The sequence below is a fragment of the Myodes glareolus genome, chromosome 24 (assembly GCF_982192425.1).
Source record: "Myodes glareolus chromosome 24, mMyoGla1.1, whole genome shotgun sequence".
NCBI lineage: Eukaryota > Metazoa > Chordata > Mammalia > Rodentia > Cricetidae > Myodes > Myodes glareolus.
In genome coordinates, this window is record NC_142049.1 from 31,373,851 (window position 1) to 31,397,280 (window position 23,430).

At 42.9% G+C, this 23,430-nt stretch overlaps 1 protein-coding gene across 1 annotated transcript in view; it reads left to right on the plus strand.

The window, feature by feature from the left end:
- The window catches only part of Entrep2 (endosomal transmembrane epsin interactor 2), a 409,195-nt gene that overhangs the window by 306,669 nt on the left and 79,096 nt on the right, over window positions 1–23,430 (plus strand). The window lies entirely within an intron of this gene.

A 23,430-nucleotide genomic window follows, 5' to 3' on the forward strand; every position in this document is an offset into this window, starting at 1 on the left:
GAATTGCTATTGCTGTGATGAAACACCATGACTTAAAGAAACTCAGGGAAAAACGAGTTTATTTGGTGTATATATCCTGAATCTCAGTCCATTGAGAGAAGCCAAAGCAGGAATTCAAACAAATCAAGAACCTGGAAGTAGGAGCTAATGCAGAGGTCACAGAGGGGTACTGCTTACTGGCTTGTTCCTCATGGCTTGCTTCTCCTGCTTTCTTACAGACCGAGGACCACCAGTCAGGGGTGGCACCACCCACAATGGTCTGGTCCCTCCAGCATCAATCACCAATTAAGAAAATGCACTATAGGCTTACCTATATGGAAACAATTTCTCAATCGAGGTTTCCTTCTCTCAGATAACTGAGATAATTCTAGCTGGGTCTCTGTTATACTGTCATTTTTATGATTAATAAATATTTACTATGTCAAGAAGCCTAGACTTTGTTATATATATTGTAATTGTTCCTTTTTTCTTGAGGTTTGTTATTGACATGTTGACAATTGCCATGGTGTTATTTTTGGAGGGATATTTACGTTATATCCAATTCTTGTCCATCTGCATCCCCTGCTGACTTCCAGATCACGTGGTTTGCCCAGAAAAACCTTCCAACTTTAAGTTTATGAACAATTTTCTCACTTCTCTAAATTTTAGAGGTTTTTCTTAAATATTGGTAAATTTTATGGGTCTTGGGTTCATTTTTAAATATTTATTAACTTTATGTGTATGCATATGTGCCTGAGGGTATATATGTGAACCACGTGAATGTAAGCGCTCTTAGAGCCCAGAAGAGAGCATCAGATTCCCTGGACCTGGCGTTACAGACAGTTGCGAGGTGCTGGGTAGGTACTGGGACCTGAGCCAAGTCCCTCTGCAAGAGCAGCAAGTGCTCTTAACCACAGAGCCGCCTCTCTATCCCCTGGGTTTATTTTTTTATGAACATGAGCACACCTTTAGTAGTGACCTTAAAGAACACACGGGTGGGCCGCACCTGGAGAAGTCGTGGTGGGTGGCACTCTGGGGACAGCCTGGGCAGAGAAGCCAGCAGAGAGCACAGAAACACTTCCCCCTGAGGTTTCTTTCCTAAGAACCCTCATAGCAGTTTAAAAAACCATTTATAGATTTAAAACAAACATGCTGTTTCAATTAAAATCATGGTAAGAGGCAAAGAAACATTGCTTTTCAGTTTGTCCCCAAATGCCTCCCCATGTTGCTTAACTCCAGACTTTGTGTGCATCCAACTAGGACGGCATGGGCTCTGTTTAAATGAAGCTTTGTTGATAATGACCACATCCTTCCAGTCTGCTTGGAGTTTCTGTCACACCTTTCCTGTGTTTTCAAATGAGAAGTCTAACTGAGAATGCTTTTTAAATGAAATTTGATACATAGGATGATGATTATCCTGTCTTAAATGAAAAGACACCAGTTTCTCATTTTTTCCTTTTAAAATGTGAAGTAAAATGCAAATCAAGTCTCATATGAAAGATGCAAGCAACACATACGTTGGGTGAAAACTGCAAGTCCCCCTATCTCTCTGCCTCCCACTCCACTCACACAGGCACTTGCTTAATGATATAGACACATCTTTCATATTAATAGATATTTGTGTGCATATATATGTACACATATGTGTCCAAATATAACACTTTATGTTCACATGAGGAAGCCCATGTTGTGGATATCTGTGAGGGAGGCTTTTCCTATGCAAGGCTCTGCTTGAGCCTCACTGACCATGTGTCTCTTGGAGGCACAGGGTGCTCTGCCCTGCTCTGCACCACTGAGATTCAACCTTATGAACAAGCACTCCTGTCTGCATGTCTGAGAAATTTGAATGCAGTCGGGTGATAATTGTTTTAATAAATCAAAAAAAATCACTGTAGAGTGCAGTGAATGAATCCATTTGTCCTTGGAATTGTCACAGAAACTAGAAATGCAGGCGAAGGGTGAGGCATATGTTTGGCTCATTTCATGGAGTCCCAATCTTGAAATGTGCTGTTTAATGTTTTTCTGCCAACCTAGCACTGTTTGACACATGGTGACAATGAAGACTGTCATGGCTGCTGTCTGTATTCAGTGCTTGCCATGTGCAAGGAACAGCGCCCAGCCCAACAGTTCTCAACCTTAATGCTGTGACCCTTTGATACAGTTCATGTTGTGGTGACCCCAGACTATAATTTCGTTGCTTTTTACTAACTGTAGTTTTGCTACTATTATGAAGTGTCGTGTAACTGATATGCAGGATGTCTGATATGCGGCCCCTGTGAAAGGGTCATTTGACAGGTTGAGGACTATGACCTCAGCCCCTTGTATACACTCACTTAATTACCTCTGGCCACTCTGAGCACAAGACACTGCTGTCCCCTTCTTATAGGCAGGAAAACAAGAATCCTTGCGAGTTAAGTGTGTAGTTCCAGAATCACGCAACTATGTATGCAGTATGGGCATCAGATTCCAGTTCTTAACCATTAGCAAATCATTATATTTGGCCTTTAGAATGATGCTGCTAATTGAAGGATAGGGAAAGGATGTGAAGTACCGGCACGTAGAGGGATTTCTAAGACAAGAATTGTTTCTTGTCTATAATTGGGCAGAATAGACTGTAGAATTAATTAACTAATTTATTCATTATCTTTCTAACGGTGGGAGTTAGAACCCAGGACGTCACAAATGTGACACAGCAAGGTAAATCTCTGAGTGCGTAGACACCACCTCTCTATAGAACATAGTTTCCAGGAGCCTAAGCTAAAATGGATGTCACAGCCAAGAGGTGTGGAGCCAACCATATATATATACAGCTTTGTAAGAAGCATGAGCATGTCCTTTGTGGTCACATCAAGCCTAAGAGGTTAAAGGACGCCCCCCCCCTCCACACACAATAAATAAGAGCATCACATCAAGCCTATGAGAGAATAAAGGACCCCCCCACACACAGTAAATAAGAGTATCACATAAGCCTATGAGAGGTTAAAGGACCCCCCCCACACACACACACAGTAGATAAGAGCATCACATCAAGCCTATAAGAGGTTAAAGGACCACACACACACACACACACACACACACACACAGAGAGTAAATAAGAGCATCACATAAGCCTATAAAAGGGTAAAGGGCAACCCCCTCGGAGTAAATAATAGCATGGTTTCCTTTGTTTACCCTCAGCTATCTCAGTGATTTTTGGTTCTTTTAAATTAGCCTGATCACACCGCAGGGATAGTGTGATCTGTCCTTGTTAGCCGTGAAGCCGGGATGTCCCTATCCTTCCTGTGACCATGGTATGCACACTAATTGGATGCCTCTCCAGTCCCCATCCAGTCTTTCTGGTATGCGCCTGTGCCCCCCAGAACAAAAGAGGTGGCCCAGGAGTCCTGACATGTGTGCAGTCATTTGGATGCGGAAGCAGCAGCTGCCTCCTTCCTTCTGCCTGATGAGCTGAACCTCAGACTTTCTCTCTCTGTGGTCTCCCACGTATGGTGCCTGATTTCTCTGTTCAGAGTGCAGCCCGTTTCCTGGGAGTAATTGATAAAGGACTCTTTTTTCCACCCAGGGAAGCAGGTGGCCACAGAAAATCAAGCATTGTATAACACCATGAGAAACCTTGGTGTATGTGGCTATTATAATTTCTATACCACCCCCCCACTTTTTGAGATCTCATTATAGCCTAGGCTGACTTTGAACTCACAGTGTAGCCAGAGATAACCATAAGCATCTGCTTCCACCTCCCTGAGTGTTGGGATTACAGGCACATTCCACCATGATTCATACATGTTAGCCCAGTGGTCTATCACCAGAAAACGCCCCAGCCCATTTTCCACCTCTTTAATTGGTTTTTAAATCTCTATGAGTTATCAATTTAAAGTACTTAACAAGTTAATGTCTAAGTTGTCTTTTCTGTCCCCTTGGCCTGTGTGTCCTGTCTGTCCTTCCTCCACATGTCACACCAGTTTGGTAATTGCTATGCATTAAAATGTAATCCTGGTTACAGTGATTCCTCTCTGTAGTCGGTGTTTTCAGAATTTCTTAGTCATTCCATGGACTGGGCTTTTCAGAATAAATTGCCGACTATGATGTTGCTATACAAAATTCTTGCTGAGGTCCTGATGGGGATGTTGTTAAAGTTTAGGGCAGAATGACATTTATCTGTCTATATCAGTGGTTCTCAGCCTTCCTATACTGAGACCCCTCAACAGTTCCTTAAGTTATGGTGACCCCCAATCATAAAATTATTTTGTGGCTACTTCATAGCTGTAATTTTGCTACTGTTATTAATTGTAATGTAAATATCCGATATGCAGGATATCTGATATTTGACCCCTGTGAAAGGGCCATCTGACCTTCAAAGGGTTGTGTGTTGATGGAGGTTTCTGTCTCACCTGGTCCCACAGACGTTCAGTTCCAAAGAAACACACAGAAATCTACATTAATCATAAACTGGTTGACCTATTAGCTCAGGCTTCTTATTAACTCATTCTTACATCTTAAATTAGCCCATAATTCTTGTCTGTGTCAGCCATGGGGCTTGGCACCCTTATCAGCGAGGCATTCTCGTCTTGCTTCCTCTGTGTCTGGGTCACAACTACAGACTCAGCCTTTCCTCTTCCCAGGGTACCAGACCATTGTCCTGCAGCGGTTGTGAGCCGCAGATTGAGACCCAGTAGTCTACGTGGAGGCGTCAACAGTCAACATTGTGTGTCTTCCCGTTTGTTTATTTGTAGTGTATTTATTTGCCATGTGTTTACTGAAGGATTTCATCCTCTTTGAGATGCTTTCAAATGATGCTTTCTTTCCATTTTAATTTATGAATATTTATATTTACTATATGGGAATATTATTTTATTGGTGTTTTGTTATTTTGTGACCTAGCTGAATGCATGTGTTAGTTCTCTGCATTTTTGATAGATTTCTTTGGGATTTTGTACCTATTAAATCATGACATCTTAAAAATGTAGAGACAATTTGTTTTTTAACTCTTGACTTGTTTGCTTTTTATTTGTTTTTTCATCTGGTGTTGAATAGCTCTTCTGGTATGCTGAGCGAGTGTAGAGAGTGGACTGGTTTGCTTGGTTACTAGGATTTTTGTGTGTGTATGGTACTAAGCATTTGCTCTTTGACTTCACACATGTTAGGCAAACACTATCCCTGAGCTAGGTCCCCTGTTACATGGAACCACTCATTCATCCTGGCTGCCCAGAACCAAAATAACCACACAGAAACTGTATTCATTAACAAGAAGCCCATTGGCTCTAGCTTCTTATTGGCTAACTCTTACATCCTGATTTAACCTATTTCTTTTAATATGTATATCACCATAAAGTTGTGGCCGACCAGCAAAGTTCTGGATGACTCTGGCAGCAGCTGCATAGCGTCCTTCTGACTCTGCCTTCTTCCTCCCAGAATTCAGTTTTGTTTTCCCCGCCGACCTAAGCTCTGCCCTATCAACAGGCCAAGGCAGTTTCTTTATTCGTTAATGGCAATCACAGCACACAGAGGGGACTCCCACATCAGCCCCCCACCCCTTTAAGTATTTTTATTTTATTTTATTGTGACCTACTAATCATTTACTGCTGATTTATTGGATCGCAGGCAACTCACGGGTGGCTACACCACCAAAGAAAATGAGACCACCAGCACCAGCAGCCGTTAGTTGACTGTAGCTCCTCAAAAAGGGGTGAGACCTTCTAAGCCCCTCCTCCATCTCTGAGGCAATGTTAACAGATTCTGTCTTGTGAAAGTAGCTGTAGCCCCTTTGAGTTCATAGGTGCATTAGCCATGCAATGTTCAAAAGACATCATTTCCCAACACTCCTCCGCACCTTTTGGTTCTTGTATCCTTCCCATAGTGTTCCTGTGCCTTAGAGGGGGAGATATAAATGATCTGTTGAGCGGTTACAAGACCCTGCATTAACAGTTGCCCACTGTAAAAGGAAATTTCTTTGACCCATTAGGCTGAAAACAGCACTAATTAAAAAGAGATTGAAAACATGCCAGTTTAGCAGACAGTGCTAATAGGTTCCACACCAGGTTTTATCCACTCTTCAACTATGGGCTATTGTCCAGATTTACAGTACCAGGCATGAATTCCCTTCTGCAGAGCTGGCTGGCCTCACATCCAGGCAGAGAGTTGTTTGTTACGCCCATTAACAGTCATACCATTGTACTCTACACTATTTTTGTTTTGCTTTGCTTTTTTGTTCTCAAGACAGGGTTTCTCTGTGTAACAGCCCTGGCTGTCCTGGAACTTACTTTGTAGACCAGACTGGCTTCACATTCACAGAGATCTGCCTGCCTCTGCCTCCCAAATGCTGGGTTTAAAGGTGTGCACCACCACCACCTGGCTACTGTACTGTACCCTATTATTACTGTACCCAGTGGGCTCACTTTTCCTGGCTGGTCAGTATTGTAGCCCACAGGGGTCACAGCTGGGTTAGACTTCTGACACTTTTCTCACCACAGGTGACCAGCACCTCTCAGCACTAGGGAACTTAGGTGTTAAGTTGGGAGTGTAGCCCCCAGGCCTGAGAGTTGCATTGGTCTGGACTCCAAATCCCAGCATGCCAGGGGTATTTAAGATAGCTCCCAAAGGAGAATCAAGTGGTCTCTTTCCTCAACCTTGGTGGTCGCGTTTGCGGCCTCCCCGTTCCCGCGAGGGGCCACCTGAGAGCGTAGGAATCCCATTAAACCTGGATATTTTTTAAATTTGGCTTGTGATTTGGCTTGATTGGAACTTTTGCATTGGCAGAGAGCTCGCTTTAAGAAAAAATCCTAACAGTAGGCAGCAGGAAGGAAGCTTCCAGCTAAGTTCCAACTAATTTCTCTATGTCCTGCAACCAAAATGTTTAGTGTTTTCAGCAACAGGGTCTTAATGTCTGGTTCTGTTAGGCAACCAAGAGCAGTGGCATAGCCTATATTGTTTAGAGGGCCACTGAGGCCGCCATGACCAACAACATGGAGGAAGTATCCCCTACCTGGCACTGGAGATTTTATTTAATAACCTATGGCCTCTGAAAGAGGCATTATTCATACAAGCAAGTCACCTCTGTTCACATGCTTTTCTAAAAATTATATTTTAAAATATGCCTTCAAGGTTTACATATGCCTTTTCCATATAGCCTTACTGTTGGTGAACTTTTGCCCTATTGGTCTCTTCTCTATCCCCTCCCCCACCTCCACTTAAATCTTCCCACCCCTGGTAACCCTACTTTCATATCACATGTGTTCTACCATGCCCCTTCCCTCAAAGCCCCACCTAACACTCCTTTACGAGTATCTTGTCCTCTACATGTGTCCCAAGTGAAACACACAAGTCTAAGAACTTGAAGTTAAGGTTTGCATCTGAGACAGAGAATGTGGCATTTGTCTTCTGGGCCTGGGCTACTGCATTCAGGATATCTTCTGGTTCAAGTCCCTGTGAATTTCACTTTTGTCCAAAGCTGAATAAGAGTTTGTTTTATGTACCCCAATTTCAGTATTCATTCATAAACTGATGGATATCTAGGTTGCTTATATTTTCTGTTTACTATGAATAAGCAGTAATGAACTCAGTTGAGTGAGTATCTCTGCCATAGACTATGGAGTCTTCTCAGTGTATGCCCAGGAGTGCTATAACTGGGCCATATGACAGTTCTATTTTTAGCTTTTTGAGAAACCTCTACACTGACTTTCATAGTGGTTGCACCAGGTTGCATTCCTACCAACCTTGCCAAACTTTGTTTTCATCTGTTTTCTAGGCCAATCTGAGTGCGGGGAATGTTGTGTACCTATCTATTAGGTTCATCTTACTTATGATGTCATTTAATTCCAGTGTTTTTTTCATTTGTTTTTCTGACTAGTCCATCTTTCTAATGGTGGGTATGGGTATTGAAGTCACCATCATTGTGTTGGGACTAACCTGAATCTTCATATGTAATACTATTTGCTCTTTTAAAGTTGAGTGCACCTGTGTTTGGTGAGTATATATTTAGAACTGTAAGTTTTTCTAATGGATTTTTTCCCATGGTCCGTATGAAGTGACCTTTATATCTTCAAACTTGATTTAGTTTGAAGTCTGTTTTGTCACATTAGAAGAGCCACACCGGCTTTTCTCCTGGTTGCATTTGCCTGGAACCCCATTCTTCATTCTTTCAGCCTAAAATAATGTTTATCTTAATGGTAAGGTGTGTTTCTTGGAGGAAGCAAAAAGGAAAATTCTGTTTTTTGTTTTTTTTATTTTTTTATTTTTTAAAAAATTCTGTTTTATAGTCTTCTAGTCTGTGTCTTCTGATAGAAAAACTTAGATCATTTATATTCAGAGTTATTGTTGGAAGATGTGCATTGGTGTCTGCCGTTCTGTTGGATTTGTAATGCTTTGTTCTCCCAACGCTCTTTTGCCTAATGATTATCTTAGCATTGCTTGGGTTTTCCTTGTAGTGTCTTCTCTGTGTGTTTCTCTTCACTCCAAAGTATTTCTTCCAATATCATCTATGGGTGGTCATAAATTCCTTCACTTGTGTTTGTTGTAGGAAGTTTTTCCTTCTCTTTCAATCATAAGAATAGTTTTTCTGGGTTTATTAGGCTAGATTGTCAGTTGTGGTCCTTTGGACTATACAATGCGTCTGTCTAAGCTCTTCTGGGTTTTAAGTTTTCCACTGAAGCTTCAGCTGTTCTGTGGGAAGCTGTCCCTATGTGGGACGTGATTCTACTCTCTTACAGCTTTAAATACACTGTTTTCTTTCATGTATTCAGTGTTTTAACCCCAACCTGATGTGGAGAGTTTCTTTTCTGGTCCTACGTATTTGCTATTCTCTGTGCCTCTTGTGCACGGATCACCCTCTCTTTTCATCCATTAGAATATTTCTTCTGAGGTTTTACTGAAAATATTTTCTCTGCCCTTGGAATGAAATTCTCTTTCTTTTCTGCTCATAGTGATAGAGTTTGCTTTCTCATGGCATACAAAGATCTTGCATGCTCTGTTGACACATTTAAGAAAGTTATCATTGACCTTGGCTAAATGGTCAGATTCCTCTCCGCCATCTTCCAGCTGGCATTCAGTCCTCCACACTAGCCATTCTGTTCATCAGGGTGTCCTCTGAGCTTTCTATTTATCTATTGTGCTTTCGGTTAGTTAGTTTCATATTCCTATAGTATTTGTCTATGTTGACTTCTATTTTGATATCCTGAATTGGCTTCCTAACTTTATTCAGCTGTTTGTGTTCTCTGGGAATTCAGGAGGTTATTTGCATTTTCTTTGAATTCTTTGCGTCTAACTGTGATCATCCTTTGATTTCTCTGTTCAGAGTTTGATCTCCGTCTTTCTTGTTGTGAGTTACAGTGGACTGGTAATTTTTGGAGGAAGCATGTTGTCTTGGTTTTTCATGTTGCGTATGTTTTTGTGTTGGGACTTTACCGTTTGTGGTTAGATTATTGATTTGGTTTTTGTTGTTTCAATTCAGGTCACCTGTTTTCTTCCACTGTAGAAGTTTGTAGCATTCAGTAGAGACTAGGTTTCAGTATGGTTTGGGTAATATGTTTCTCTGTTAGATTAGCATACTGGGCATTAAGTTCTATCCCCTGTCTTCCCCCTGAGAATTGAATACTGTCTGTAACACCCCATGACGACAAAACATCCACTCCATTAGTAGTGATTGATTTAGGAGTAAAGGAACACTGATGGATGTCACTAGTAGATAAATTATTTTTGAGTGTGAGTGGGGAGAAAAGGAATCTCTGTGGGTCTAGCAGTAGGTTGCTAGAAGTATGGGGTACATACATATATATTAAGTATGGGGTATATACTATAAGGAGCAATAGAGGCAAAAAAAAATTCTAAAGGTATCAGTAAGATGGAGTTTTGGGTAAGAACATACCAAAAAATAAAAGGTAAAGTGTTTCAATTAGCTATCATTGAATGGTCTCATCTCTTAGGAGGTAAAGTCACAGAGACTGGAAACCAGGCCAGTCTATGTTACTTCAAGAGGACAAAGAACAGTCTCACCTTCTCCATAGGACGCACCCCTCGCAGTCCTGACTTCCCTGCCCATGTTCTCCTTCCCTCTGTTCTTCTTCTGGGCCTTGGGAGCTCAGTCCAGTGCTCCAATGTGGGTCTCTATCTCTATCTCCGTCTATCGCCAGATGAAGGTTCTTTTTCAATGGCCTCTCAATCAGCCCCTGCCCATTTCAGCCACATTCAGAGAGTCCAGCCTGGTCACATGCTCATTCAGTCCTGGTCCAGCTGGACCTGGTAAGCTCCAGTCAGAACAGGCACACCGTCTCAGTGGGTGGACCAACCCCTTGCAGTCCAGACTTCCTTTCTCATCTTCTCCCTCCTTCTGCTCTTCATCTGGACCCTGAGAGCTCAGTCTGTTGCTCTGATGAGGGACTTTGTCCCTGTCTCCATCCGTCGCTGGATGAAGATTCTATGGTGACATTCGAGATAATCATCAGTGTGTCAGGTGGGACTGATCTAATGGGAGCTCACCAAGGCCAGCTGGAATGGAACTGAATGAGCATGTGATCAAATCAGATTCTCTGATTGTTGCTGACAATGAGGGCGGACTGAGAAGCCAATGATAATGACACCAGATTTGGATTCTACTGCATGTATTGGCTTTTTGGGAGCCTAGTCTGTTTGGATGCACACCTTCCTAGACCTGGATGGAGGGGGGGAGGGCCTCGGACTTTCCACAGGGCAGGGCACCCTGACTTCTCTTAGGACTGGAGAACAAGGGGGAGGGGGAGGGGGGTAGTGGGAGGGAAATGGGAGGATAGGGGGAGATGGAAATTTTTAATTAATAAATAAATTTTAAAAAGAGGCTAGAGATAATGGGCCAGGCAGTGTTTAAATGAGAAAAAAAAAGAAATCAAAGAAAAAGAAAAGAGTGTAGAGAAAGGGGGGAAAGCAAAGAAAGAGAAAATATATAACATGCAGACAAAGGGGAGGCCTCGGTAGGCTGCTGCTGATGCTGTGTATTACATGAATAAGGACTGTCTGTAGGACTCACTGAGCTGGAGGGGAGACAGGATAATAAACATGGTCGACTTCAGTACTGGATTTGACTAACCATGAGAAAGCCTCTGCCTTGTCTCCCTCAAATCCTGCTCCAGACCACACTAGGAATTAAGGATATTTAAACACATCTTCATCTAGCCAAGGCAGCTCCCTACCATTGGGTGAGGATGGGTGGCAGCTGGAGATATTGGTGGCGGGGGCGTGTGCAGCACTGTGGGTTTGGAGCTTGGGGACCCTTCCCGTGGGGCTGCACTGGGGCAGTGGTTTACTGGAGACCCCCCTTTTTAAGAGCCCAACTGGAGATGCTTCTGTAGATTCTGGGGAAAGGAAAGAAGTCCCACAGTCTCGTGTGCCAGCAGACATCCACAGTGGTGGCTCTGGCTACAGTGGCTGTAGTGGCAGCAGTGAGTCTGAAAGTCAGGAATCTCCTTGAGGGCAATAAACGTGTGATTGTGGGGACAGAAGATACAGTGATAAAATGTTCCCCCGCCGTGGTTTCCCTAACTTTAACCAGCCACTTGCTCCACTATGACTTCTAATCTACCATGTTATATGGAAAGTCCCCTTTAATTATTAATATTTTTTTTAATTTTAAAACAAGACCTCACTAAACTGTCCAAGCAGGCCTTCACTTTGTAACCCTCCTGCCTCAGCCTTCCAAATAACTGGGATTATAGATCTGCACCACTAGTTTCCCAGGCTTAAAAGGAAAATGCCTTTATCAGGCATTGATAAAGGCATGGTGTTAGCTACTTGTAAGATATACGTGTCATACCCAAATATATATGCAAGCATGCAAACCTTACAGTTCTGTAAGTTATGTAGCTGCATTTTATCTAACTAAATATTTCAAAATATAGTCAATCTTCCCCATTGCTGACTTGCTAAGGGTTGCATTTATAGTTTAATAGTTTAATTTTTAAAAGTGAAATTTAATAATTTTTGATAACTACCAGCACACTAAACAAAGACAAGCATCCATAATTTATTTTTTGGGAATGTGGGCATAGTTTTCTAGGGTACTTCTTGCTGATTGGGGTCACTGATAATCTTATGGGGATCTACAGAAAATTTAGGATTATGGTCAAATCCTGACTGGAATATTCTGTGAGCCTGGATCATCTCAGTCAGCAGCCTTGAAGCTGTTCTGGATGTAGAACTCAGAGGAAACTGCAACAGAGGTGCCCTGAAATGTTGGATCATCTGGGCCATCCATTCCCATTAAAGATTTTTTCAGGGAGTCTTCCTTAATAAAACTTTATTTATTTTTTACCTTATATATTTTTTCGAATGAATCCACAGCCTCTCATTTTCTGTGGATAAAAAAGCAAAACCTCTTATCCAAAGTAGCATATTTTTTGACTTAAATTTTGAAGTCAAGGCATTTTCAAAATATATAGCTTGGATTAATCCAGCAGCATTTATAATCAAATGTTTTTAGCAGATGTTGCTCCTTCTTCAGCATTCATATACTATTCAAAAACATCACAATGACATACAGTATTCAGATTCTGTGTATTTTTCATCTTCAAATTGCTTTTTTAAAAAATTCTGTTTCCTTTATTTTTATTTTTTAATGTTTGCTTTCTTTGAGACAGAGTTTTTCTGTGTATCTTTGGCTGTCCTGGAACTCATTTTGTAGACCAGACTGGCCTTGGCTCGCAGAGATTTGCCTGCCTCTGGCTCCCAAGTACTGGGTTAAAGGCATGCACCACCATGCCTGGCTACTCTATTTCTTTTTTTTTTAAAGGACTTTATGCTTTTTCTTTTCTTTCCCAAGCCTTTGTATGTTTTTAAACACACTGTAGAACATTTAGCGGTTTGTTTGTTTTCTTGTCTGAATCTGTCTTTACTGTATATGTTTTTAGTCTTTTTCTGATCATATGAGTCTTTAATATGCTAAGCCATATGGCTAGGATTAAATCTGCAGGTTTGGTGGCTTGCTCCACCCCATTCCTTAGCTTTTTGAGAATCTAACTTCATGACTGGCAGGAACCATATTTATTTGCCACAACTTTGTGCAGTTTCTAGGTTCATGCCACCACCAAAAAGCGATATGCTGGCTGTTCATAAACACCATTTAAGTAATTGATGGCAGAGGCTCTTAAAAGAACTGCAAGGGTTTTGCTGCTAAGGTTGAGTCACGAAGCCTCTCTTAAGGGAGTCATGTCTGTGCTCACTGCCAACAAACAAAGTCTTTACCAGAGTAAAGACAGCTACCAAGAAGTTGCTCTTGACTCTGTTTTTTCTGTCTAGAATTCTTTTTTAAAAAACTTTCTCAGGCTTTGTGTGGAAATTCTTGCCAAACATTTGGGCATCATTTGTAGATGGAAGTGTCTGTCCTGCCTGGTCCCACAGCCATTCGATCCCAAAGAAACACACAGAGGCTTATATTAATTAAGAAATGTTTGGCCTATTAGCATAGGATTATTATTAGCTAGCTCTTACAACTTAAATTAACTGATAATTCTTAGCTATGTTTAGCTGCATGGCTTGGTACCTTTTCTTAGTGAGGCATTCTCATCTTGCTTCCTCTGCATCTGGTTAGTGACTGACTCTGACTTTCTTCTTCCCAGAATCTCTTAGTCTGGTTGCCCTGCCTATACTTCATGCCTGGCTACTGGCCAATCAGTGTTTTATTCAATCAATACAAGTGACAAATCTTTACAGTGTAGAAAAGCATTATCCCTCAGCAGAGGGTTCTCTCTAAAAGGTACTAGAGGACACAGTTTTACCTTTCTGCACTTATCCCAAAGCTAGTTCAGATCAGATTGGTCCTTTAATTCTTCATACCCAAATATATCAGGAATATCCTTGAAACTGTCTAAATCTGATTGTTACCAGGGTGGGAAAACTTTCACCATTGTTTATAAATGCGAGTATAAGCATCGTTGGGAGAGTGGTGTGTAAGCACAGAACATATAGGTGAAGAAAGCAGGTCGCCAAATGCACTAAAATAAAAAATATTGTGTGCACATAACCCAAACCAAAGAGGGGTCCCATGGCCCTAAACTATCTTGCTTGCCTCAGTTTGATGTACTGGTTAAATGGGTGTCACTTGATTGTTATCCATAATCCTTTTTATATATTCCTGGGCTTGGTCTTTTAAATGCTTTTTGGTAGAATTTTCTCCCCCATGCTCCCTGCCCTCACTTCTCTCCTCTCCTTCCCCCTTCCCTACTATGACTGTATGGTTTAGGTGTTAGGCTAATAGTTGTTCTGTCTGTACTGCAACATAGTCTCCTCTTTCCTAGAAAAACCTAGTGGAGTTGTTATTTTTCTCCTTGCTCTGATAAAATATCTGATAAGGCAATGTCAGGAAGGTGGACTTACTTTGGCTCTCAGTGTGAGAGCTCAGTCCATCTCAGGGGCAAATAACTGCAGCCAAGTGTGAGGTCATGGCATACACAGTCAGGAAGCAGGAGGTGAACTCTGGTGTCATCAAGAAGATCGCTCTTATTTATGTAGCTTCTTGAGTGAACTATTGGGATGCTCATATGAGACCCTTCCATGTTTCTTAGATAAGCATCTAGTAAGTAGCTCTGAACTTGTGGATTGCAGCCCCTTTGTGGGTCAAGTGATCAAATGGCCCTTTCACAAGGCTCACCTAAGGCAATTGGAAAACATAGCTATTTACATTATAATTCATAACAGTATCAAAATTAGAGTTGTAAAGTAGCAGGGAAAATAATTTTATGGTTGGGTCACCACAACAGGAAGAACTGTATTAAAGAGGTACAGCATTATAAAGGTCGAGAACCACTGATTTGGTGTGATAGACTGCCCTCTCGGTATGGAGCAGGCTGGCCTCAAATGCCTGGTTCAGACTATCCTCTTGCCTCAGCTTCTTAAGAAGCATGAACTACAAGTGAATAGTATTCTTTAATAAACATGTTAGGATATTTTTTATATATTTTAAATATTTGTGCTCTTTTACATACAGGATTTTTGTCTACTATCATTTGGATATTTTGTGTTTTTTTCTATTTTTCATTGGCTTCTCGTAAACTGACAATGAAATGGTCCACTATTTATGAAGAGGGGTGGGTTTATTATGGTAAACTAGACATGATATAAAAGGTCCGTTTTAACTGTTTTACTTGCAAAAAGTGGTGCCATTAAGAACATTCATGCCACGTGAACTATAACATCTCCACATTTCCAGAATTTTGTTGTAACCTCAAAGAGAAACTTGGTGTCATATAGCAGTATGTCCTCATGACTCCTCCATCCAGCCCCTGGGAATTCTGTTTCTGTCTTGTGATGGCCATCCAGGTAATTCATCTAAGTAGAGCTTTATATCCTTTTTCAGCTAACTTTTTTTTGGTCTGTTTTAAGGTCTTTTTCTTCTTTTTTTATTGGTAAAGTTTTGTGGGAGGTATTTGTGGTCCTACTGACATGTCTCATATAAAAATAAAATTCACAATATGACTTAGACATGCAGAATTAAGTGCTTTGCTGTCTGTAACTCACCTCCACATGGGAAGACAAAATAACTGTGGTTCAGTCTGTTGGTCTAAAACAGTGTCTGCAGATGGACTCTCTCCAGGAGGCAGCCAGCCCTTTACCCCCGTTCCTTCAGCTCCTCCTTCTCTCTGGTGGTTCCTGGGCATGGGGAGGAGACTGGGAATCATGGAAGTGCTGTGTGCCACCCGTGCCGAGCTGGATACCACTGTGGACAAGAGGTTTGGCATCTCAGGCAGATCAGGCTCCTGCCATGGGCATTGCTCTCCAGGTGCTTGCCGACAGACCTCAGACTTGCTCTAAAGCCATTAAGCCTCTGCCTTGTGCTCAACCTGGCAGAGGCATGAGGTACCCACCTTCCTCTTTCTAAAACATCAGCTCTGGGGTCGCATCCTTATCACTTGCTTGCTTGCCTGTTCTGCAAGCTGCCCCCAAATATCTGTCTGTGTCCAACACGGGGCTATGGCAGCAGCTCGGGAAACATTTGTTGAGTGGTGATTCAGACAGAATATTCATGGCAAATTCTGTGCGACAGTCCAGCAGGTAGCTGAAGTGGCTGAATTCGTTTCATGAGTCCGTTTTGTGTGTGCGTGTTTTCAGCTCTTACTGTTTTCATGGTCCATTTACTCTCCAGACTGCTTCTGGGCTTGTCAGTGTCAGGAGCATAGGTGGGGACACTCGGTGGCACATCTTGAGGAGGACCTTAATCTCCGGACTGTCTCATTTTATCCAGAGCCGGTTCATTTCTCTCGGAGGCTCACGGCAGCATTTACTACCAGTGTTCTCATCTCAGCACCTAAAACACCCAGTAACCAAGCCAACGCCAATTACATAGCCACATCTCTCAGAAGAGCCCCTCAGTAACCAGGGAAACCCTGATTTAGCTTCCTGACCATGAATAGTAAATTAGGAGAGGACACAGCCTCGGACTGGGACAGTTAGACGTGCCTGGCTCTGAGGGTAAAGGAAAACTCAATTGGCAGTACAGAGTCCTTCCGAGTCTTGCTAGCCATTGCTTTCATCACGGGCTTTGGAACTGCTAAAGGTTGTTTGCTTGTTTGTTTGTTTGTTTGTTTGTTAATGTATACTAAATATGGTTCAGGAATGGTCTTGGATTTTCTTGGCCTCATGAGAAATTTAGTATTAATTTAGTATTTTACTTCAACTGGTGCTCTGTTCTAGGGACACATAATTTTTTTTTCTTTTGGGCATATCATTATACACAGAAGTTATACTTTATCATTGAGTGAATTTGCCTTGCTATGAACAAATAGATATCATGGCAAAAATGAAGATTTGAAAGTTGATTCCAAACTCAAAAGTGTCCTTGCAGAGAAAATACTCCTAACAGAATAAAAGTCAATAAAGTAACATAGCAACCATTGAGGTAAATGTTTCTCGGTGTGCTGGACCTGTATCTATGCTGTCCCTTTGCTCATTGGATGGCGCATTCTGACCCAAGGAAGACCCCATATCTGGCACATTCCTGGTGCTGGGTAACAAGGTAGAATGTTATGACTCACCTACCTCAGAGAGAGCTCATGTTGCAATAGGGCAGTGTTATGTAAACTGCGTGCAGGAGAGAGGCCGTGGAATGTCTGCAGGCCAGGGGCTTCTGAGCAGGTGGCCTGTGAACTAGGGCTCTGCAGGTGCCCAGGGCTACCTTGTGTGGTCTGGGAACTGAAGGGAAGGCCCTGTGGTCACAGAGAAGGAAGCACAGAGTGAGGGGCTGCGAGTGTGCCGCTCTGACCTCCCTGAGTCTAGGCGAGGCTTCCTCACTAGGTCCAAGGTCCTGAGTGCTTTTGCTGCATCTACCTGGCAGCACACATGGTATGCTGCCCTCTGGTGGGACTTCTCTGTGATCCCAGGGCTGGGGCCCTTAGATCTTTCCAGTGTCTCTCCAGCCACTAGAGAACCAAAGGCACTCTTAGGAGGACAACTGTCAGCCTCTCTCTCACAACTGCTCACTGGGGCATAGAAGGAACTAGAAGGGTGACTACCGTCTACCTCAGCGACAGGAACAAGAATAAACCTCTTAGCATTCCAGGGAGCCCCCACACCACTGTGTGTGGTCCAGTTCACACCCGTTGGGCTGGATCACACCAGTGTTTCAAGTTAGTGGTTTGCTGCCTGCGTGGGCAAGCCTTGGACTTAGCTGAGTCCCAGTTGGGACTTCACCCTGGTCAGTCCTCTGTCAACTGAGAGCTCTCCAGAGAACTGCCTTTATTTTGTCAGGGTCTGTGGAATGTCTTGGGTTGAGAAGTCCCCCATTCCGGGAATTGGGAGAGGGCTGTAGGTACCAGGTGATGTCCCTGTTCTCTCTGCCTCTCACCTGAAGCAAGGACACTGCTGTAGCCAGGTGTCCTGGGTGGGTGTTGTGTCTAGCTAGCAGGGCTTTTAAATTCTACTATTTTATTTTTAATTTATTTATTTTATGTTTGGGTGTCTTGTCTGTGTGTATGCTTATGCAACACATGCCTGCCTGGTGCCAGAGGAGGACAGAAGAGGGTGTCAGATTGCCCAGAATCTGGAGTTACAGATGGTTGTCAGTTACTATGTGGGTGCTAAGAATTGAACCAGGGCCTTCTGGAAGAGTGCCAAGTGCTTTTAACCACAGAGTCATCTCTCTATCACCTTTAATGGGACTTTATTATTTGTTATTGTGTGTGTGCGTGTGTGTGTGTGTGTGTGTGTGTGTGTGTGTGAGAGAGAGAGAGAGAGAGAGAGAGAGAGAGAGAGAAAATCAAGTGCTTTTAACCACTGAGCCATCTCTCTGTCCCCTTTAACAGGGATTTAATGTTTGCTAAAGTGTGTCTGTAAGAGAGAGCGGGGAGAGAGAGATCCTCCTTGTGTGGATTCTTGGCTGACTTTTAGATGGCATGAAACTGACAGCCAGGCCCTATAACTGATACAACCCCCATATTGTGTCTGTCTCCCTGGATCCCTTAATCTGTCCTTAAGGGACAGGAGTCTACTGTGGGGACACGGCAGAGAGATGGGAGAGGGTATCTCACCTCTTGAAGTAGAGATATCTGTGAGGGCCACAGACTCAGGGCAGCTGGAGCCAGGAAGCCTCATCTTGAGGGACTAGCTTATAGACCCAGAGGCCTATAAGGCCTGGAACATGGCATTTCTTAAAAGAAGCTAGAAATAGAAAATGATGTTGAGTTCTCAAATTTCACCCTCAAACACAATGTGGCCTTTCCAGTGCTGAGGAGTAAAAGAAACCTTAGGTTTAAGTAACTGTCCCCCTGGCCCAAGGTCAACCAGTCGGTCACTCTGCCCAACTTCTTTATTTAGCATGTTTGTGCCACTTAGCTCCATCAGTGACCCAGATTCCAACTATCGCTGGCTCTGCAGCTTCAGATCCAAGCACCCTAAGTTCATGAACACTCCAACAATACCCAGCACTTAGGAGCCTAAGACAGGAGGACTAAGTCAAGACCAACATGAGCTACCTGAACTCCTGGCCCAAAAGGCAAAAACAAGTTCCAGAAAATTCCAGAAGATTAAACTTGAATCTGCTTTAGACCAAGTACTTTGCAGAGTCCATGTACCTGAAGTATGTAGGCAGTGTGTTCATTCCATATCGTAAGTAACCTGGAGGTTATTTAAAGTAGACAGGACAGTTCTTAGGCAAATACTATACCATTTTTTGGGGAAGGACTCGAGCATTCTGGGATTGGAGCTGGGCATGTCCTGGAGTCCCAGAATTCCATGGGCATGGAGGAACAGCTGTCATTTGTAGGTACTGTGTGAGTGTTTCCAGTTTCCCCAGAAATACATTCACTTCTGTGAGCCGTGCTTTCCCATGGAGAACTCTGAAGGGCATGAAACTGTACTACATTATTAAGTTTAAGACTAGGAAAGAACCATAAAAACGCATTTTATTGTGTTATATTTACAGTCTAGGAAGGAAAGGATGCCACTTGGCAGGCAGGCATTTGTATCTGTGACTAGAGGACCAAGAGGGGTCTGAGCACTAGGGAACCTGGGTCCTGCTGTGCCCCTTGCCAATGAAGTCTTCACCAGGAGGGCAGGTGCCCCCCCATCAGATTTCCCCTGGCTCCTCACATTGCAATTCTTGTGTGGGCTTTTACAATGAAGGCACAGAAAAGGAAAAGATGAGGGAGGGTGGGCTAAGCTTGATTTTTTTTTAAACCTAGAATGTGTTCAGTCAGAAAAATTTGAGCTGGACAGTCATTTTGAAACTTTAGCGTTTGTTTGTTGAGGCGAGGACTCCTGTGTGGGCTATAGTTCAGGAAGACATTGAACTTCTGGTCCTCCTGCCTCCACCTCCCCAATCGTTACTCCTTCCTTCCTTCTCCTCCTCCTCCTCCTCCTCCTCCTCCTCCTCCTCCTCCTCCTCCTCCTCCTTCTCCTCCTCCTCTTCCTTCTCCTTCTTCTTCTTCCTCTTCTTGTTTGAGTCTCCATCAAGAAAGCTATTCAGTGATTCTTATTTTCCTGTTAGCTAGCACGATTCTCTTCAGACCTTTATTTCTTCCAACCGAATGCAACCATTCTGATGGCAGTGCTAATTGATAAGATTTTGGGAGAAAGTGCAGCTCAGGCCACGTAATTAAGGAAAGCAATCCCAGGAGGAGGTGGAGGTTGCAGCCTCCACCACAGCTCTACAGACAGAGTCTCCATGTGGAGCTCTTCAGTTCCTCTCTGGTGATACCAAGACAGCCTGGCTTTTCTACTTGCCTTGGGAGCATGTCTGAAAGGAATATTGGAACCCCGACCACATCCCCTTCTTTCTTCATTTTTGCTTCCTGGCTGTGATGAGTGCAGCCCCCTTTGCTCTTCATGAAATATTGATTCATCACAGTTCAAAACCACATGATCAATCAACCAGGAGTCAGAACGTATTTCTCCCCCCTTCTGAAATCATTGCCTATGGTGCTCTAACCCAGCAATGGGAAACTAACAAGCCCAAATTCCCTTCAGACTGTCCGTCTTAAAGGAATGGATGTTTGTAATGCATATCCCACCATCCTCACTTGTGTATGCTCCGACACACCAGGCAGTGGTGGCACACGCCTTTCTTTACTCCCAGTACTTGGGAAGCAGAGAGAGGAGGATCTCTGTGAGTTCGAGGCCAGCCTGATCTACAGAGTGAGTTCCAGGACAGGCTCCAAAGCTACAGAGAAACCCTGTCTCGAAAAACCAAAAAGAAGAAGAAAAAAGAAAGAAAAGAATGTAGCAGCTTCCAGTCTTTGACAGCGAATGAATGCTTTTCCTAGACTTGTCCTCCTGCGTTCTGGGGTGTGAACATCAGAAGTCAGAAGTAGTAATTGGTTCTTATTAGCAGACTCCCTTCATGGCCTGAATCGCCGTAATGAAGGTAACACACTGACAAACTCCCACTCGATTTTCAAGGGTAAATTAAGGGGTGAATTTTGACGAGTCGTCTTCGGGGGAGCCAGGCTGAGGCTAGCCGTGCCCTTTACTATCCCCCGCTGCTCTGCAATCACGTGAGCTGGATAAGAACTCAAACCCCAACGCTGAGGTAATCCTGCCCCTAGAGCGGAGCGGAGAGTGATGCTGAGCCAAGCACACACAGACCCTGGTCAGGGCTGATGGGGTGGCCCTGCTCTGGCTCCTAGAGAGTACAGTGGGAAACTATCATCATCTTCCTGTGTAGCTGCAGTGACTGAGCCTTTAACCAGCACCTCCCCAGGCCCTACCCAACCACTACCTCTGGCGATCCTCAGTCTACCCCCAGTGACTATGAGGTCCGCGCTTTTAGAGTCCACACACGGGTGAGATCATGCAGTAGGGTAAAATGCGTTCTGAAGAAAGTAGAAAAATGGCTACTAAGGACTGTCCTACAAATACTGTATATGAAGTCCTGTGTTATTAATGAGCTGCACTTAAGCTTTTGTGTATATGTGCGTGTGTGTGTTTCAAAACATGTTATTGTATAGGATAAAGACACATAGTATTAGTTGTCAATTTAAAATATATAAGCACCAGGCACAATGACACATGCGCTTCATCTCAGCACTCGGGAGGCAGAGGCCAGCTTGGTCTAAATAGTAAGTTCAGGGCTAGCCAAGGCTATGTAGTGAGACCCTGTCTCTTCAAATAGCCTGTGTGTGTGTGTGTGTGTGTGTGTGTGTGTGTGTGTGTGTGTGTTAAGGGCTGACTGGCATGCCACTGATATCAAGTATAAGAGCCCCACTCTCCTGTTCCCCTGATGCCTTTCTCATACTGCTTGCTTAACTAAAGCTTTATTTTCCCGTTTTCTCAAAATATAGTATGTGTGTATATGTGTACAGTCTGTCCCGTATATGTGGGTTCAAATGTGGAGGCCAGAAGTTGACATTGGGCTATCTTCCTCTATTGCCCTTCACCTTATTTTTGTTAAGATAGGGTCTCTCACAGCACACAACCATCACCAATTGAATAGATGAACTAGCTAAGAGGATCTAGGGATCTTCCTGTCTCCGTCCCCAGCACTGGAGTTCTAGGTGTGTGCTGCTATGCCCACCTTTTTACACAAGCACTGTGAGTCCAAGCTCAGGTCGTCTTGTTTGTGTGCACAACCCATCTCTGCGACCTGAGTAACTGCAGGTTTAACAGAAGAGCCTCCTCGGTCACGTCCTCTGACCTTGAGTGTTCAAGAACTCTGCAATATTTACACAATCCACACTCCATTCATGAACTCTAGTACATACACCGACACACTCGAACACAAGTGTATCAGCCAGTTCTCTACTGCTGAACAAAATATCTGTGAAGATCAACTTATAAAGAGAGAAGGCTTATTTGGACTCCCAGTTTTAGAGATGCCTTTGTTCATGATTGCTTAGCCCTTTGGTACTGTAAAGAGGCAGCAATATTAAAAATTAAAATCCAAAATGAATTGGGTTCAGTCAGCAGGGTAGGGAGGCAGGCATCCTACAGAAAAGGGGAAAATTGTTTTCAGGGTTTATATACAGGGAATCATTGCATCTGAAAATAAAGATCCTTTGGCTTTATTCCCTTCTATTTGTATTCCTTCATTTTCTTTCTTTGTCTTGGTGACCTTGGTAGCATTTGAAGTACTGTATTAAGTGTGGAGACAGAAGAGCTCATGTCTTGATTTGAGTGGGAAAGCCTCACATTTTCCCACATGGCACAGCGTGTCTGTGGGTCATACATAGCCCTTGCTGTATTGAGGTGTGTTTCATTTCTCTCCGTCACTTCAGAAGTCTCTTCATGAACTTATTCCAGGTTTCATCAAGAGCCTTTTCTGTGTCTATTGAGATTCTAATATGATTTCTATGCTTGGGTCTGTTTGTGTGATCTATTACATGTATTGATCTGTGTATATTCCTGAACCTCTGGGATAAGGCCAATTTGATCATGGTAAATGATCTTTTTGTTATGCTCTTGCATTTGGTTTACAGGTACTTTATTGAGGATTTCTGCATCTATGTTCAGTACAGAGATTGACCTGTAATTTTCTTATCCCTTTTAAAATGTTTTTTCTTTGATTTGGTATCTGGCTAATTCTAGCTGTCTATTTTGTGGACTAGTTTGAGAATTATTGGTATTAGTTTTGCTTCAAAAGTCTGATAGAATTCAGCAGTGGCTCCATCTGGGCCTACATTTTGTTTTCAGTTGGGAGGTTGTTTTAATTGCTGCTTCAGTGTGAATATTTGCTCTAGGTCTCTTTGAATAATTTATTTCATCTTAAGTTTAATTTTGGTAGGTCATATGCATTTAAACGTTCCTTCATTTCTTTTAGATTATCGAAGATAGTGGGGTGAACATGAGTTACATCTAGTAGAGCGGTTAAGCCAATGAGAAATAGAAAACACCAAACACTACAAAATCAACAAAATGACCAGAGCAAATACATATCATTCACTATTAACTCTGATTATTAATGGTTACAATTTCCCGCCCAGAAGACAAAAGCTATCAGATTCAGTTATACAATGGAATCCATTTATTGGTACATATATGAGACATATATCAGCATCACAGATGGATGCA